This window comes from Cervus canadensis, chromosome 10 (assembly GCF_019320065.1).
Source record: "Cervus canadensis isolate Bull #8, Minnesota chromosome 10, ASM1932006v1, whole genome shotgun sequence".
NCBI lineage: Eukaryota > Metazoa > Chordata > Mammalia > Artiodactyla > Cervidae > Cervus > Cervus canadensis.
Window position 1 is genome coordinate 46,461,924 of NC_057395.1, and position 19,179 is coordinate 46,481,102.

The following is a 19,179-nucleotide window of genomic DNA, read 5'->3' on the forward strand; positions in this document are numbered from 1 at the left end:
AGCAATCAGACAGTCTTTAGGTTGAAAATACAAGTTACCACGTAGCTCAGTAGCTCCCATTTCACTGAGTCGAGTGAAGTTCTGCCCACAGCACCCAGCGATCTCTTGGTGCCTGTTCCCTCTTGTCTCGTGACTCTGTGCGTGGTCACTCTGCATCCTGGCCAGATGCCATCTCACCCTGAGCCCTCCGAGTTAGCCCCTCGGTCTTCCCCACCTGGCCCTGCTCTCCTTCCCCTCCTCCCACACCCTCCCTGTGACAGTGTGATTGACAGGTGTGCATGCCTGTGTGAGGAGTGCCTCACTCGTCAGCGTGAAGATAATCCCCCTTCGTTTGCTGGGGTATCTCAAGTGCCAGGAACAGAGATGGCACGTAGTAGGTGCATGTTCACATGTGTTGAATGCACGCATGTGCCTGTGTGATCACGAGGACCCTGAGGGGCTGCAATTCTCTCTCCAGACAAGCATACCACTCCTGGCAGAGCCCACCCTCATCCTTCCATCTCCCACTTTACCTGTGGTCCAGATCTTGTGCCCCTTTTAAAGATAATGACTGGCTTGAGTGCAGGCATCACATTTTCCTCCCCTGTGAGCTCCCCATTTTCCTGATGACCAGGAATGTCTTCAATCCACGGTCAAAGATACTTATTATCCCCACATTCTATTAATAATTCATGTTGTGTAACATTCTAAAGAGTGCTGCAGTGCTGCTGGAATCATGCCCTTCCCCAGACCAAGATGTAAGTGTCCTGACCTTTGACAGTCTTCACCCTACAACCCATGCAGACTACAAAACAGGTCTAGAAGGCATTTTGCTGGAGTTGTGGGCTTTTCTTGAGTTCTTGGCCACTTTGGTGTCTTGTAGCAAATGGGGTATGCCGTGGCCTCAAGACAGGACTCGGCTCTAAAGAAACCACTTCTGGAGACTGGGGTGCCTGGCATCCCATGGTCTGGCTCTGACCTGTGAACAGCAGGAGGCTGTAGGTCTTCTCCCCGTGGCCCCCACTGCAGCATGACACAGGACTCGGGAACTCCCCCCGAGGACATGCGCCCTGCTTCACGGCAACGGGAGGCTGTCCAGGTGGGAGGAGAGGCAGCAATGCCGTCTGTGCGTCTTCTTCACCCGGCGCAGGGAGTGGAAACCAGCACTGAAGGGCCGTGACTCGGGGGCGGCCTTGGGTGACAGCTCGTGATTCTTGTACATGAGAGGGTTTTCTAAAGTGAGGACGTGGGTGGGTTTCCCACCATGTTTTCATAACCCACATGGAATTCTCCTGTTGTTTGATGTGGTTCCTTCCCATCTTAGCTAATTGAGCACAGTGTCGTAGGCGAGAGGGAAGGTGCTTCTTTATGGGCAGTAGGGCGACACTCTCCTCCTTTTCATCCATCTCCCTGGAGCCCTGAAGTATGACTCCTCACAGCGCAGTGTTTTTTCCATGGCACGATATTTCTCGGGAAGGATGCTTCAGCACTGGTCAGCCTGTGCTGAAGTCGCCGTGTAAGTACAGTGTCCACAAGGTTTATGCTTGTGGACATGGGTCCTCCACAGTAAAGCTCTGTTTACAGAGCACCTCATCATGTGGCCATGCAGAGTGTCTAACACAAACACGCAACAAAAAGAAACATAGTTCAGTCACAAAGAAGATCACATATGCTGAGCTCCAGTTTATTTAGAAGATTAGCTACATAAGTGGTGCCATGTTCTCTCTGTTTATATGGTTTCATAGATAAATGCTATGCCCAGAATAGCTCCAAGTGCCTAACAGAGTATGAGAATATCTTTTGTCTTCCAGAGACATTTTTCATGGGGAAAATGAAGGATTTAAGTTGTGTCAGAAATAATAACCATATTGGGTGTACCTGATGGAATTATTCAAAGCAAATGCATTTTGAGTTGATTTAAATGTTTTCTCCATCACTTTGCTATCTGTAATGAGACTACACTTTTGACTTTGTCTCCTACCTGGAGCAGAATTTTCAGGAAGGAAGGCGATTTCGCAAGCAGCTGGTCGATCAAACTCCCTCTTTCACCATCATGCTAGAGTGGCCTTTGTTTTCTCATGTGTACAGACCTGCTCAATGCTGGGTCAGGCTCTTGTCCAGCCTCAGTGCCCCTTACGCTGTGGGCTTTCATCCTTCTATTCGTGTCTGGCCCCTGTTGTTTACTGGCTATGTGGCCTTGGGCCTCTGTTTCCTCATCAATCAGATGAAAGAGTTCAAGTAGATCATCTCTGAGCCCTCCTCCAGTTCTGAGATGGAGCATCCCTAAGACTCACAGAGCATTTGTTGAGCCAGAGCTCCCTAGGGTAATAGAAGTGTCTGATCCAACAAAAAGTGACAGAATTCATTGTGGAATGCATTTCATGCTTTGTTCTGCCTGTCAATCACTTAATCAGTGGTCTCATATTTTTTCAGTGACTCAGACACTGTTTCTTCTCCATCCAGGGATGCCCTCTCCAGCTGTGTGATGTGTCAGTTGCATGGCCCCCGAGGCGGCCCTGTCTCCCCACTGGGTCCCCTCAGCTCCTAGGTGGTCTAGAAAGCCCTCTTGGTCCCCTCCACAACATCTGTCCACTCCTCTTACAAAATGAGAGTGCTGCACCGGTCCTTCAGCATTCAGGGTGACAGTCGGTCCTTTGCAGTGTTACCCTTCCTCACCTTCATCGTGTGCAGCTACTGGCATTGGGCGTGATCCCTCGTTCTGCATGCCACCTTCCAATGCAGGCTGAGACAGCGGACATCTCACCTGCCAAGTATCACTGCCTCCAGGTTTGGCTGAAGTCAAGTGTTGGTTGACTGGTTGGTAAAGCAGTAGCCGCAGGATCTTGGATGGGAACAAGGTCAGCGGTACTGGATACAGACAAGCAGGGTGAGCCTTTTGGCAGAGGGGACGTCCTCGGAGTGAGAGGTTGATCTGCCGTGGGCACATTTTCCGTGATTCAAGTCTTGGTTTTCAGCCACACTGACCCAGAATGATGACATTACAACATAGTAAAGATTTCTAGCTCTGGATCCATCTCAGAGAAGCCCCGTTAGATGATGTGGAGACTTATCAGGGACTAGGAGTTACAGCTGCTGGACATTGATTGGCAGCCGGCAGTGACACAGGGTTCTGCATAGGTGCTCTCTGCAGGGGGCTTCACACAGACTAACTTTGAAGATGGAGAACTGGTGAAGCTAGATCTCCACACCAAAGGAAAGGAAAAAGGAGGAGAGAGATGGGGTGACAGTTAGAGCCTCTTTCACAGCCACCCACCCACATGCACAGGGTAAAGATACGTGGTTGGGACCAGTTAGAATCAGGGATGGAGTGACCACCTGAGAGAGGGTCATCTTTAGTCTTCTGACAGAACTTACTCAGAGCAGAAGGCAGTGGGAAATGGGCATGCACTCCACAGATGTGCACTGGTGCAATGCCTGCCTTGCTTTCTACCTCAGGACACCTTTGTCACTCCGCAGAGTCCACTAACATGCACAGGCTGTGGCCTCCAGCTGACCTCCCCACCTTTCAGGTTCATCCACATCTAATCTCTCTCACACATGAGCTTCTCCTCACCCCGATGCCATCCCACCAAGGCAACAGGAACCCAGGGGTGTCTTCGCATTTCCCACCAAAGCCCAGATCCCCTGACCCAAGCCCTGGATCTCAACGGCCTGGCCCCATGCCGTGGATTCAGGTAGACATCCCCACAAACCCCTGTGAATGTTAGGCTCCTAGTCTCTTCATTGTTTGTTAAAAAATACTTCCATTTTAATGCCTCTGTCCTTTCTGTTTGCCTTCAAAGCCCTTTTGCTGCTAATGACCTCAAGGTGGATATTTCCCATAATTGAAGGAAGAACAATGAAGCTCTGGCCTCACCATCCTGCATCCCACATCTGCTGCTCCCTTACTAGAGTATCAGCCGACGCACAAACAGCTGTTTTCAGAGTGCTTCTGAAGCAAAGGAATAATAATGGCAGATCACTGTGAAGTGCCCCAGCAGATAAAAGTAGCCGCGTCCAGAAATAATCGCTCCCGATGGGGTCCAGAACAATATACGTGTATATTTAAGGAAGGAAATCAGTCAAGGACATTCCTCTTTGACCCGTCAGTAAGATGTAATGGCTTTGGTCCTAAAGAAGATCCTCATCCTTTCATCTCAATTAGCGACCACAGAAGCCCAGGCAGAGACAACAAAGGCTCCTTTCAGAAGGCCAGGGCTGAGGGCAGAAGGTAGACTGGTAATTGGACGCCTCTCCGTGGCAGAAACTGCGCGGATGGAGAAGGGGAACCAGCCGGTGGCTGCTGGTCGATGCACAAGGGCAGTGTCTGTCTGCAGTGCTTCCTTCTGCCTGAACCCTGTAGCCGGTTTTGTCATCTGTGGTCAGCAGTCCAAACACGTTTGATCTTTCTCGCCCACTCTTCGTAGAGCACTTTGTTCCTTCCCTCCTGAAATCTGATTAGTGATCTGCTCTTAGGAAAGATGGAAGTCGTGAACATGTTTTATTTGTGAGTGAATCACCTCTTCAGGCCTCTTTCTTCTGAAAATGAGTCTGTTCTTGGCAGAATAGAGACTCCAGCTCCCGGTTTGCAAACTCCTGACTGTATTATTTCTTACTGCTAAGGGATTTTTCTGAGTGGTAATAATACATTCAGTTGTTGCATCAGGTGGAATGCAATGTAAACATTAACATAGTTGTAAGATACAGCCAGGCAGGTGTGGACGCAAGGGTGGTAGGTCCAGATTAAAGTCGAGAAATAGTATAACCGCAGGAGGCTGCATCCACGGTGGGTGCCGGATCGCCCCCTCCTCACCTTGAGCAGCTTCAGGGCAGACAGGAAACTCATCAGTTAGGAAGGTGGACTGAGTTGAGGAAGCCGTGAGGAGGCCTCCATTTCCACAGGAGTGCATCCTACAGTCAGTAAGCAGACAGCCCGGGAAGACACACCCACCTGCTCCTAGCTTTCTGGCTGGTTCTGTGACGAGCACTGGTGTCAGAACAGCACACCGGCAGTGGCGCTGGGATCCCACGTGGGCATCCGCTCATGTCGTGGGCGCTTAGAGCCCAGGGTAGGACAAGTTCACCTGCACTTTCACCTTTACATCTTCCCAGATGTCCTTGGGAGGTAGAGCGGCAGGAAACAGTACACTGGTTTCATTGTAAGTTGTTTTCAAGTTCAGCCACATGTAAACTACTCACAAGCTAAACACAGGCTCTGAGTCCCGGGTCCTCGGTGCAGTGGAAGGTAACTGGTCTGGGAGACAAAGGCCAGCACCTGAATCGGGCCGGCTGCAAGCTCCTGGTCCGGCTTCTCCTGGCTCCCCCAGAGGGAGAGACAGTAGCTGAGGCCTACTCCCTCGGGCCTTTTAATAAGAGCTTACAGTCTACAGTCATTTTTTTGTTTGTTTGTTTTTTCTGATGAGTTAACAAAGGATGATTGAATGGTGCTGCCTTTTCGTCTTGCTTGATAGGAGCTTAAGTTTGGGGAAAAAACCAAAAGCTAAATAGAAAACCACAGCTGCCTGTGCTGTTTCCCATGCCATTTTCCTGGTTGTTTCTTTGTGTGTGGCGTTTGCCGTGTGATAACACAGTGTGCCTTCCTGTGAAGGTCCAGGGCAGAAGCACATGCCACCTACGGGCTCACTGCCAACACCTGGGCTGCAGGAGCAACCTTCAGGCACTGAACATGCTGGCCGTTTTCCAGGGCCCTGCCCACAGCGTTTCACAAGCAGATGGTTTGTAGATTCCTTTCTCTGCAGTTTTCTTGGAAGGAACTGTCTCATACTTGTGACCTCTCCATCATTAAACCCAACCCCATGGCCGTTGTCCCTGCTGCACTTCTCCGTAGTGCCTCATCCCGACAGCTGCGTCGCTGTCATCTCCTAAACCACGTGTCGTATAAAAGTGGCGCCAGCTCTGAGCTGTCTACGTCATTTGTCTTATTTGCCTTTTCAAGTTTAATCCTACGGATTTATTCTGCCCTTTCACAAACAGGCATATATATTATGTGCATTCAATTTGCTGTTGATGCTGTGTCAGACTGAACAAAGATACACTCTCATACACAGAACTTTGAGCAAATAGGAAGTGTTTTAGATAAGGTAGAGTATGTGCTTCAGGTCAGGAAAATGAATCATTTTCTTCCTTAAATATGTGAGAGGATCCCGCCGGCCCAGTGTGTGCTTCCTGTGCTGATTTGCTTTCAGTCTCCGGTGGTGGATCCCTGCTACATTCCCCGTTTGGTCTTCTGGTTCTCTGGCTGCCCTTGGGCCTGGGCTGAGGGATGTGTGGGTACCCAGGGCAGCTCAGCGCTGACCCAGAAGTGGTTTCCTCTCCTTGGCAGTGTTGTGGACAAGCCGCTGCCGTGGCTGCCATCAGCCTGCTTAGACTACTTTCCAGTCCTTTAGTTGGCCAAAAAGTCACTTGTGAAGAGGAATGGCTTCTTATTGATAACCCTCAGCAGAGTCAGTAGCTCTGTTTTACAGAAGAGTAGGGGAGCAGTCAGGATAGGCATCTGACCAACCAATGTTAATAATTGTTGACAACCCTACTTCAATAACCCTGTGTTCTTTTTCCTGTTGCTGGCCTAACAGAAGCCCAGTGGATTAAAGCAGCACAAAATTATTATCCTGCCATTCTGGAGGTCAGAGTATGGACTGGGTCTCTGGGCTGAAATCAAGATGTCAGCAGAGCTCATTCCTTTCTGGAGACCCCAGGGGAGAGCCTGCTTCCTTGCCTTTTCCAACTTCTTAAATCCCTCTGTGTTCTCTTGGCTCTTGGCCCTGTTCCTCCACCTTTGAAGCCAGAAGTGCTGGGCTGAGCCCCCCTCATACTGGCTTCTCTCTGTTTCTTCCTTTTCTGTCTCCTCTTTGAGATATAAGGACCCTGTGACTATATCGGGCTCACTGGGATAAGCCAGGGTTCAGTTCAGTTCAGTCGCTCAGTCGTGTCCAATTCTTTGCGACCCCATGAATCACAGCATGCCAGGCCTCCCTATCCATCACCAACTCCCGGAGTTTACTCAAACTCATGTCCATCGAGTCGATGATGCCATCCAGCCATCTCATCCTCTGTCGTCCCCTTCTCCTCCTGCCCCCAATCCCTCCCAGCATCAGAGTCTTTCCAATGAGTCAAGTCTTCTCATGAGGTGGCCAAAGTATTGGAGTTTCAGCTTCAGCATCAGTCTTTCCAATGAACACCCAGGACTGATCTCATTTAGGATGGACTGGTTGGATCTCCTTGCAGTCCAAGGGACTCTCAAGAATCTTCTCCAACACCACAATTCAAAAGCATCAATTCTTCAGCACTCAGCTTTCTTCACAGTCCAACTCACATCTCTTCACAGTCCAACTCTACATGACCACTGGAAAAACCATAGCCTTGACGAGACGGACCTTTGTTGGCAAAGTAATGTCTCTGCTTTTTAATATGCTGTCCAAGTTGGTCATAACTTTCCTTCCAAGGAGTAAGTGTCTTTTAATTTCATGGCTGCAGTCACCATCTGCAGTGATTTTGGAGCCCAAAAAAATAAAGTCTGACACTGTTTCCACTGTCTCCCCATCTATTTCCCATAAAGCCATGGGGACCAGATACCATGATCTTAGTTTTCTGAATGTTAAGCTTTAAGCCAACTTTTTCACTCTCCTCTTTCACTTTCATCAAGAGGCTTTTTAGTTCTTCTTCACTGTCTGCTATAAGGGTGGTGTCATCTGCATAGCTGAGGTTATTGATATTTCTCCCGGCAATCTTGATTCCAGCTTGTGCTTCTTCCAGCCCAGCATTTCTCATGATGTACTCTGCATATAAGTTAAATAAGCAGGGTGACAATATACAGCCTTGACATACTCCTTTTCCTGTTTGGAACCAGTCTGTTGTTCCATGTCCGGCTCTAACTGTTGCTTCCTGACCTGCATACAGGTTTCTTAGGAGGCAGGTCAGGTGGTCTGGTATTCCCATCTCTTTCAGAATTTTCCACAGTTTATTGTGATCTACACAGTCAAAGGCTTTGGAATAGTCAATAAAGCAGAAATAGATGTTCTGCAAAAAACAGATCCAGCAGATGTTGGCAATTTGATCTCTGGTTCCTCTGCCTTTTCTAAAACCAGCTTGAACATCTGGAAGTTCACGGTATTTTGAAGCCAGGGTAGCCCCGCATTATAAGATCCTGAACTTAATCACCACTCTGAAGTCCCTTCTGCTGTGTAAAACAGAACATCCACAGGTTCTGGAGATCAGAAGATGGACATGTCTGTGGGTCATTACTCAGCAGACCACATACCACCCTCTCGTCTCAGATGCATGTCCCTCTCATGCAGAATATATTCACCCCATCCCAAAGTCCCTAAAACTCTCAATCCATTATAGCATAAACTCAAGTCCAAAGTACCATGTTCAGCATCCCTGGTGGTTCAGATGGTAAAGAATCCGCCTGCCAATGCAGGAGACCTGGGTTCGATCCCTGAGTTGGGAAGATCCCCTGGAGGAGGGCGTGGCAACCCACTCCAGTATTCTTGCCTGGAGAATTCCATGGACAGAGGAGCCTGGAGGGCTACAGTCCATGGGGTCACAAAGAGTTGGATGTGACTGAGTAAGCACACACATCAGTTCAAAAGTCCCAGATCTCATCATCTAAATCAACTGAGTCCAGTATGGGTGAGACTCAGGGTATGCTCTAACCTATGCTGAAATTCTCCTCCATCTCTGAGCTTGTGACACTCAAGAAACAAGTTATCTGCTCCCAAAATACAGTGGTGGGACAGGCACAAGAGAACAGTTACAGACATATTCAAAAAGGGAAACAGGAAAGGAAAGGAGTTCCCACCAGACCTAAGTAATTCCTGAATACAGGCAGACCTCCTTGGGGTTATGAAGAGTCACCCTCTGTGTTCTGAGGCCCTACCCCTCCTGCGCTACAGCTCTGCCCTCAGAGACACCTTCCACTCAGAGACACCTCTCCCTCAGAGCCTCCTTACCCCTCAGAGATGCCTTCCCCCTCAGAGACGCCTTCCCCCCAGAGACACCTTCCCCTTCAGAGACACCTTCCCCTCAGAGACTCCTCCCCTTCAGAGACGCCTTCCCCTCAGAGATGCCTTCCCCCTCAGAGACGCCTTCCCCCCAGAGACACCTTCCCCCTCAGAGACACCTTCCCCCCAGAGATACCTTCCCCTTCAGAGACACCTTCCCCTCAGAGATTCCTCCCCTTCAGAGACGCCTTGCCCTCAGAGACGCCTTCCCCTCAGAGACGCCTTCTCCCTCAGAGACACCTTCCCCTCAGAGATGCTTTCCCCCCAGAGATACCTTCCCCCCAGAGACACCTTCCCCTTCAGAGACACCTTCCCCCCAGAGATTCATTCCCCTTCAGAGATGCTTTCCCCCTCAGAGACATCTTCCCCCTCAGAGATACCTTCCCCTCAAAGACACCTTCCCCCCTCAGAGATGCCTTCCCCTCAGAGATGCCTTCCCCTCAAAGACACTTTCCCCCCTCAGAGACATCTTCCCCCCTCAGAGTCGCCTTCCCCCTCAGAGACACCTTCCCCAGAAATAGGGATCAAGACCACAGAGGAGTGTGTGTGTCCACTGTGCCCACCCCATCCTCAGAAACACCTTTCCCAAAAATAGAGATGGAGACCACGGAAGAGTGCATGTGTGTCCACTGTGCCCATCCCGTCTGGAACTCCCCCTTCTGCTTCTTCACTCAATCGCATCTGGGCTATCCCAGTTCAGATCCGGAATGCTCAGAAGATCAGCTGTGGGTCAAAACCCACAAAGAGCGTGGAGAGAATTCTCTGCAGGTCTTTGAGGCTGGAAAGTGTTTTTGCTTTTAGTTCCAGTTCTGTCCCCTCAAGATCTGGAGACAACTCGGGCGACATTTCCTACAAAATCAGGCACACGTTTGTAGAGAACATTTATCTAAAAGCTACTCTTGTAAACTTTCAGTTCAGGTCAGTTAAGTCACTCAGTCATGTCCGACTCTTTGCGACGCCATGGACTGCAGCACACCAGGCTTCCCTGTCCATCACCAACTCCTAGAGCTTACTCAAAGTCATGTCTATCACGTCGGTGATGCATCCAACCATCTCATCCTCTGTCGTCCCCTTCTCTTCCCGCCTTCCATCTTTCCCAGCATCAGGGTCTTTTCCAGTGAATCAGTTCTTCGCATCAGGTGACAATGTATTGTCAAGTTTAGTACTTTCTTAAAGTGAAAAAGTCTACTAGACATCAGAGAGCACATCATGCTCATCTAAAAGAAAATTAAGTTCCTATCTGCTCTGCTCATCTGATTTAATGGTTTAGCCAAACAGATCATAACATGTTCCCCCGTGTTATGTTGGCTTTGAATTTCAGGTCTCATGTCAGTCATATAAGAAGAGTACAGCTTCCTATTTAGATCTGCAGAGGCAGATGCAGAAACAGAAGAGTATACATTAAAGCCAAATTCAAAATGTAATTTATAATCTCATCTATTTTAATCACTAGAAAGTTAATTTTGTTCATGTCCAGGGAGCCTGAAAACATGTGAAGGATTTCCATATATAAGAACAGAGACTGTGTGAGCTGGGATTTGAGCTCAAGAGGGTGAGCTCATGAGAGGTTAGGAGCAGTGCCATGAACATGGCCCCACAGATGCTGACAAGCATTCTCAGCTCCCAAATACATATCAAGACTTTTTTGCAGTCTCAAAACATTATCAGTGGATGGGATTGTTAAGATTATGTGGTCTAATTCACTAATTTCACAGAAGAGAAAACAGAGGCTTGGTGAGATTAAGAAGACGTGCCTGAGGATAGGCAGCTGTTCATGGCAGGGCCAGGACCAGGGCTTAGGTCTCCCTCAGTGCATCATTTCTCTGCCTCTGTGCGTGAAGGACAATGGGGAATCCTAGGACCTTCCTGTACATGTGGGGTTTTCCCCATGGTGTGTGTGTGTGCTCAGTCATGTCCAACTCTTTGTGACTGCATGGACTGTAGCCCACCAGGCTCCTCTGATCATGGGATTCTCCAGGCAAGAGTACCGGAGTGGGTTGCCATTTCCTCCTCCAGGGGATCTTCCTGACTCAGGCATCAAACCCACGTCTCTTGAGCCTCTCTAATGGATTTATAGAAAGAATATGGAGAGAATTCTCTGAAGGTCTTCAAGGCTGGAAAGGCTGGAAAAGTGTCATATTTTCCAGGAACTCCTAAACACACACACATACAAACACATACCTCAATACTGCTCAGTGATTCCCACACCTTATGTGTCCAGGAATCAGGCATTTCATGTAGAGCAGACACGTACTCCGTGGTTAGCCTGGGGCACCCCAGGCTGGCCTCTCAGGTGTTCTCCCCACCCACCCTTCAGCAAGGGTGCACCTGGGGCCAGTAGATGGGCTGATAGGTTTACCCACCAGGTGACACTTCAGCTCTGGGACAGTTGAGCCTTCACCTCCATCACAACACACTCTAGCACAGGCAGACTGCAGCAGCTTACACACGCACCAGGACTGAACACACATTCTACCAGTATTTGGGGCATATTTTGTGTATTGTGTCTAGTGCCTTATAAACAATACCTCATCCAGTCCTTACAGCTGTCAACAAGATGTCAGCAGTATTTGATCTTGTTCGGCTTAGAGAGGTGATGTGATTTGTCTGTGGATTGATGGACCCAGAATCCAACAGAGAGAGCATAGAAAGGGGTCAGCCAAGTTTATCTAACCTACACTTTCCAACTCCCCTCCTACTAGCATAACAGCAGCAGATCAGAGATGGTCGTCAAGACTGTGCCTGAACTCATGTTGGCTCAGGCTGAAACATGCGTCCAGAGAGGCAAAACAGCTGGCCCATCACCCTGTGATCTCTCTGGGATCCAGAGAGGGAACTGGGCCCAAATGATCTGCAGGTACCTTGGACTAAAGCATCATCTAGTGATAGTAAGCCTTCATCATTCAAGCTCTGATTGCTGGGAACAGTGGCAGCGACCCCCGCCACGCAAGGCAGGGCTCTCCAGCAGGCTGCCCTCCCTCAAGCACAGACACCCACACTGAGACGAGTGTCTCCTTCCACCCACGGCTAGCAGGATGAAATGGCACATTCTGTTTTCACAGTGGGCTGCTCACACATATCAGCAGTTATCAAGAATTTGAAAACCTGTGCTGTGGAACGCGTAGTAACTTGCTAGCAAGATTTACTCACCCAGGTGATCTGGGTGACAGAGGTTACAGAGTCATGCGAATTCCAAATGCCATTTCAAAGCCAGCCAGGGGGAGAATAAGCAGATTTGTGTTTATGATAATGACATTTAAAACTCTAAAATTATAGGGTTGTTTACAGAGATGGACTTATTATAAAATAATTGCATCCAACTTTGCAAAAACATAAAAGAACATCATTTTGTTGTGGACAGTTGAAAGAAAAGGTTTTCTTAAAAGAATAGAGAAAATAGGACTCAGTTTCAGATAAAAAAAACTTCAAAGGAAGTTCATGGAATCTTAAAAAAGAGAATCTCACTCAAAGAATTCTCTAGAATGTCCTAAATCTAAAAGCATTGTTTTTCTTCAGACATCTAATTTAGATTATATACCAAACCCTATAATAAACCTCCCACAAAGAAATAATAGTAGACTGCATGCATTATAGATGTTCAGGGTTTGCTCCATTTAAATACAATTACTGACCTTCTACTAGCAGTCAGGATGCCAGCGTTCCATGGCAACCACAAAAGAAAGGTCACAGTCCTATTTTCCAAGCGATTTTTGGCCCTTAGCAGGGAATTCACTATTATGCTTGGAGGCTGTGCCACCTGGGAAACAAAGGGGAATGATCACATTTCACCTGTAGAAACACGTATCACATGTTTTCTCTTTCTAGTCACAGACAGCTTGCACCTAAGCAGTGGCTGCTGTCCCTATGAGATGCATTCAGTCACCATTTAAGCATCAGGCTGCCCACGGAGGATGTTCCCGTGGGTCTTTGAGGTGTCTGACAGCCATTAACCCCAGAGGCAATGTTTGGAGAGATGTTTAAAAGTTTTAATTCTGGGATCAGCAGGACCTGAGTGTGACAGTGAGGTCAGCCTGTTTCAGCTGGAGACAACCCATCTCAGCCCCTCTAAGTGGGGGGTGAGTGACGCACTCACTCTCAGAGCCACTAGGGATCCCAGATTCACAGGCATCCAGTCAGCTCCAGAGACGGTATGAGCAGCCAGTGAGCAAGGCCGTCCTTGTTACTGTTGCACACTTACCTTAATCATCTCAGGAGTTTGTGAAAGTTAGGTCTTTCCTAAGTGTGAGCAGGTGGTGCAAAGCGTTTTAAAATATAAAATATAGATGCATTATTTTAACCATTTCCCCTTGGCCTCATATAGCTTGAAACAGATATTGTTCCATGAATTTTGAAGCTGACTGAGATTTATTACTAAGTTTTATATAGCACAAGAATAATGAATATTATTATACCATTGATACATATATACATAATATATGTGGCCGTTAGGAAGCATTACTGTGAACAAAGCTAGTAGAGGTGACAGAATTCCAGCTGAGCTACTTAAAATCCTAAAAGATGATACCCTTAAAGTGCTGAACTCAATATGCCAGCAAATTTGGAAAACTCAGTAGTGGCCCCAGGACTGAAAAAGGTCAGTTTTCATTCCAGTTCCAAAGAAGGCAATGTCAGAGAATGTTTAAACTACCGTATGATTGTGCTTATTTCACATGCTAGCAAGATTATGCTCAAAATCCTTCAAACTAGGCTTCAGCAGTACATGAACTGAGAACTTCCAGAGATATAAGCTGGGTTTTGAAAAGGCAGAGGGACCGGAGATCAAACTGCCAACATTCGCTGGATCATGGAGAAAGCAAAGGAGTTCCAGAAAAACATCTACTTCTGCTCATTGAGTATGTGAAAGCCTTTAACTATGTGGATCACAACAAACTTGAAAATTCTTAAAGAGATGGGAGTACCAGACCGTTTCACTTGTCTCCTGAGAAACCTGTATGTGTGTCAAGAAGCAACAGTTAGAACCAGAAACGGAAAAGCTGACTGGCTCAAAGTTGGAAAAGGGGTACAACAAAGCTTTATATTGTCATCCTGCTTATTTAACTTACATGCAGAGTACATCATGTGAAATGCCAGGCTGGATGAGTCACAAGCTAGAAACAAGATTGCTGGGAGAAATATCAACAACCTCAGATATGCAGATAATACCACCCTAATGGCACAAAGTGAAAATAAATTAAAAGAGACTTTTGATGAGAGTGAAAGAGAAGAGTGAAAAAGCTGGTTTGAAACTCAACATTCAGAAAACTAAGATCACAGAAAGCCAGTCCCATCACTTCATGGCAAATAGAAGGGTAAAAAGTGGAAGATTTTATTTGCTTGGGCTCCAAAATCACTGCAGCCATGAAATTAAAAGACACTTGCTCCTTGGAAGGAAAACTATGACAAACCCAGACAGTATATTAGAAAGCAGAGACATCACTTTGCTGACAAAGGTCTATATAGTCACAGCTATGGTTTTTCCAGTAGTCATGTACAGATGTGAGAGTTGGACCATAAAGAAGGCTGAGTGCCAGATAACTGATGCTTTCAAATTGTGGTGCTGGAGAAGACTCTTGAGAGTATCTCGGACTGCAAGGAGATCAAACTAGTCAATCCTAAAGGAAACCAACTTGGAATATTCATTGGAAGGAATGATGCTGAAGCTAAAGTTCCAATATTTGGGACACCTGATGCAAAGAGCCAACTTATTGAAAAAGACCCTGATGCTGGGAAGGATTGAGGACAGGAGGAGAAGGGGGTGGCAGAGGATGGCATCACTGACTCAGTGAACATGAGTTTGAACAAACTCCAGGAGGCAGTGAAGGACAGAGAAGTCTGGCGTGCTGCAGTCCACGGGGTCACAAAGAGCTGGACACGGCTCAGCGACTAAACAACAACAACATATATGTATTTGTATGTGAATTTAGTCATTTAAAGATTTCGGCAAAATACATTGATGTTGGATTCTCCAACATCATGTGTTCTGAAAAATAAATCTATTATGTCAACAAAACTACAGTATCAAAAGATATCATTTTAGCAAATATGGGACTGATGATATAAGTCTTTTGTAGGTTAAAAATCTTGTCATTCACAGTAGTTTAACTGAAGAATCTTCAAATTCAACAGCTATTTAAGTCCTTTGGGGTTAAGGATTCCCTTTCATCAATATTTCATTTTCTCTATGGAATCTGTTTTTAAGAAGCAGAACGAAGAACCGGTTCCTCTGATGAATGGTATCAGGTATAAAATTTTCAATTACTGAGGATGCGGAAGGGGCACAGGGGAACCGTGGCCTTTTGGTGCTTTCCCTGGAAGCTGTGGAAAGAGAAGTCAGGCCTCACTGCCAGTGTACTAAGTTAGGATTTTCATAAAATATTTTCTATTTTAAAAATCCGTAATATGTATTAATAACATCTTGCTTATGTTGAATTCTCAAAAAGATACCATAAAAAATTTATGCACATTCACCCCATTTAGATCTCTGGTAAACAGTCCTCTCCTTGTTCCCTAAGGGCCAAAGTCGCAGCATCTCAAGGATCTGGGCAAATGAATTCTTTTTTCTCCAATATCTTCTTGACTACATGAAAGAGAAAAATCAGTGTTAATGAAAGACAAAGAAAAATCTTATTTTCTAAGTGATCTGTCACATCAAATGAAGTACGTCTAAAAAAATAAAGGCTCTTTGAAAACAAATAGATTTTCTATAGTTATCAAGAATAAAAAATATTACACAGTATGTACATATGCGTACACAACCTCCCTTTAATGGCAGCGTGGCACTATCTTCCCATGTTTTCCTTGCCAGCTAACCAACACTCTCTTTTGTTTTATCATTCAAGGCCTAGCCCTGATTTCTGATGTCACGTGGCAGTGTTGCTATGGAAACAGTGGCTTTGTGTGTCCCTGAGGGAACAAAGGGTCATTTCCATTTGAGGACTTCAGAGTAGGCTTGGTTCCCTGTTGGTAAATGATTGTGGTAACCAGCATATTAAATGTTATCGGCAAAATTCCGTTCATATTTTACATGTCCTCTTTCCAGTAAACCGCTCCTTCAGTCCATGTTATTGCAGCAGCCTTGGGACACAGGCTAGAACAGAAGTGGAGCTTTCCTGGGTTGAGAAGGACCACCAGTCAAAAGCAGGTAGCAGTGTTTAGAATCACGGCTTTTATCTTCTCAATCCCAAGTCACAGCTGTTTCCAGGAGATTTCAGACTCTGCTGTCATTTTATTTTAAATCTCGGCGCCCATATGACGGATCTTAAAGTGACTGAAAAGGCAGCCAGACAGCCCCCAGCTTCCCCAGCTCCTGCCTGGGACCAGCTCAGGTACCTGGTCTACGTGTGTAGACAGCCTTAGTAAAAACTCCAGAAAAACCCAAGCTGTGTTGAAAAAAAATTAAGCAGCATTATAGTGATTAAAGTTACAGCCACTACATCAAACCAGTACTTCCACGTAACTATGTAATTGTTTACAGATGGAATGTATTTATTTAGTACATTTCCTCTACTAATGGATTTATTTAGTACATTTTAGTCTTAAAATATTTTAGCTTTTTTCTTACATACAACATTCACGTTGTAAAGTATACAGATTATAAGTGTACGGTTTGCTACATTTTTTTAAGAAATGAGCATATGCAGATAACCACCACTCCAGTCAAGTTATAGAACTTTATCAACACTCAGAACTTTCAAATCATAGCCTTTCTAGAGTTGACCACTATTCTCACTTTGACTGCCATTACACATTTATTTTACCAGCTTTGTATTTCATTTAATTGAAATCATACATATGTGTGATGGGTGTGCATACATAGTTTGTTCTTTTTCATAGCTTTAGGAATTTAATTGTATCAATGTAACTCAAATTATTTATCATTATGTTGTTAAGGGACTGGTGCTGTTTCCTTTTGGGGGCTGTTGTGAATAAAGCTACTATAAACATTCTCATAAATACCTGTTTGTGGATTTCTGCACTCTCCTCTTGGATAACGTTGTTAAACTCACTTACCTATCCTCATAGTTTATCTGCATAATCTAGTGAATCTGTCCACACAGTCATGCTGTCTATGCAGAATGACAGTTTTATTTCTTTTCCCAGTCTCAGGATCTTTATTTCACTTGCTTGTCGTATTACACTGGACCAGAGCTCCAGTTTACTACTGAATAGAAAGTGTTAAACAGAACTCTCAGTCAAAAGTATAAAGTTCTCAAAATGCTTCTTTTTTTCTCAAGTATAACGTTTTCTGAGGTTTTTGGTAGACATCCTTTATTATATAAGGATATTGCCCTTCTAGTGTGCTAAGAGTTTTATTATGAATGTGTACTGAAAATATAGAGGGCTTATTCTGCATCTTTTGAGAATCTCTTGTGACTTTTCTACTTTGTTATGGTAAGCCACGTTGTTTTAATTTTCAGTTTTAAATCGAACATACATCCCTAGAATAAAGCCAGCATGGTTGTGGTGTGTTACTCTTTTCATACTTCTTTGATTTGGTTTGTTATTACTTGTCCAGCATTCTTGTGCCTCTGTTTATGAGAGTGATTTGCCTCTGATTTTCCTATCTTATTGTGTCCTTGCTACATGTTGACTTTAAAGTTGTGTTGGCCTCAAAGAAAGAGTCTGGAAGTGCTTCCATTTTACTGTTTTCTGGTTGAGTTTGTGTGAATTCCTCCTTAAGTATTTTTAGTGATTTAATGCTGCAGTTCTTTAAGACTTGAATTTTTCTATTGGGGATGTTTTAAATTGTAGATTCAACTCCACTGAGAAATAGAATTATAAAGATAGCTGTTTCTTCTTGTTTTTGTTCTGGAAAATTGTTTTTTAAAAATGTCTTCCATCTTTAATTTCAAACTTATTTGCAAAGTCTGGTTCATAATACCCTGTGTTTCTCTTTCCGCAGAACTGTGACTATGTTACCTTACTGTGGGAAAAGGAAGTTTCTTGATGATGTTAAGGACCTTAAGACGGAGAGGTTATTCTGGATCATGTGGGTGGTCCCAGTGTTGTCAAAGCAGCCTTTTAAGTGGGAGGGGGAGGCAGGAGGGTTTGAGTTAGAGGAGAAGCAGAGCGGACACACCTGCGGGACACAGTGCCTGTAGAGGCTGGAACAGGCCAGGACACAGACACCCCGAGAGTCTCCAGGAGGAGCCGTGCAGCCCCCCTACCCCTTCCACTCCTTAAGACCCCCTGCACCTCTGGATACCAGATCCATGCTTTCAGCACCTGGTATGTGGCAACTCGTTGCATCAGCAACAGGAAATGATACAACCTGCCCGTATTTTGAATGTCTTCAGGTTCAGCAGTGATGCCTCCATCTTTTCACTCCTGATATTATGCACTTAGACTGTTTCCACTTTTTTTCAATCCATTTTGCAGTTTTGTCTCTTTTGTCGGTTAATTCAAAGGACCACGTTTGACATTTACTGATTTCCTCTACTACCTGCTTTTTATTTCCTTGATAACTTCTCTCGTCTTTAGTAACTCCTCCCCTCTATCTCGTCTTAGATGGGTTTTGTGTTTCTGTTTTCTAAAGTAGCTTACTTCGATTTTCAATTTCCAGCCTATTTGTACATCCGAAGAAGCATCTCAGAAAAGTCCTCAAAGTGTAACAAGTCCTGGTACCCCTGGTACACAGCAGCCTTAAACAGGAGAGAACCTGAATGCCAACCAGTGGCCTTGCAGATTAAAGAGCTTGACTTTTGTCCTGAGAGACAGTGGGAAGGGTAGGCGAGGGGTTGCCAGGTTTCCACCATGTGGATGACGTCATCAGCAGGACATTGAATGTCCCTCTTGTTGGCACAGGGTGGGGCTGCCTTGGGAGGGCCCAGAGCAGCCTGGGTGAGTCAGAGCCAAGGAGACCACCCTCAGCAGCCTGGGGCCTGGCACACAGCAGAGGGCTTGACGAGGAGGGATGGGTGCACGCCGCACTGTTGGTGTTAACGAGGGAGGACCCGTGCTCTAGCATGGCGAGTCTGGGGAGACTTGAGGCCGAGTCACCTGTCCACCCACCTTGTGTTTCCCCCGCCTCCGGGTCACCACACAGCCTTGACAGAGCTCCTCTTGGAACCTTCTGCTGGATGATAGGATGGCTCTCTCGGCCTTTGCTTCCCTGGTGTGTCCCTCTATATCTTTCCAGCGGCTTCTTCTCAACTTGACCTCCAGTCGTTGACTTTTC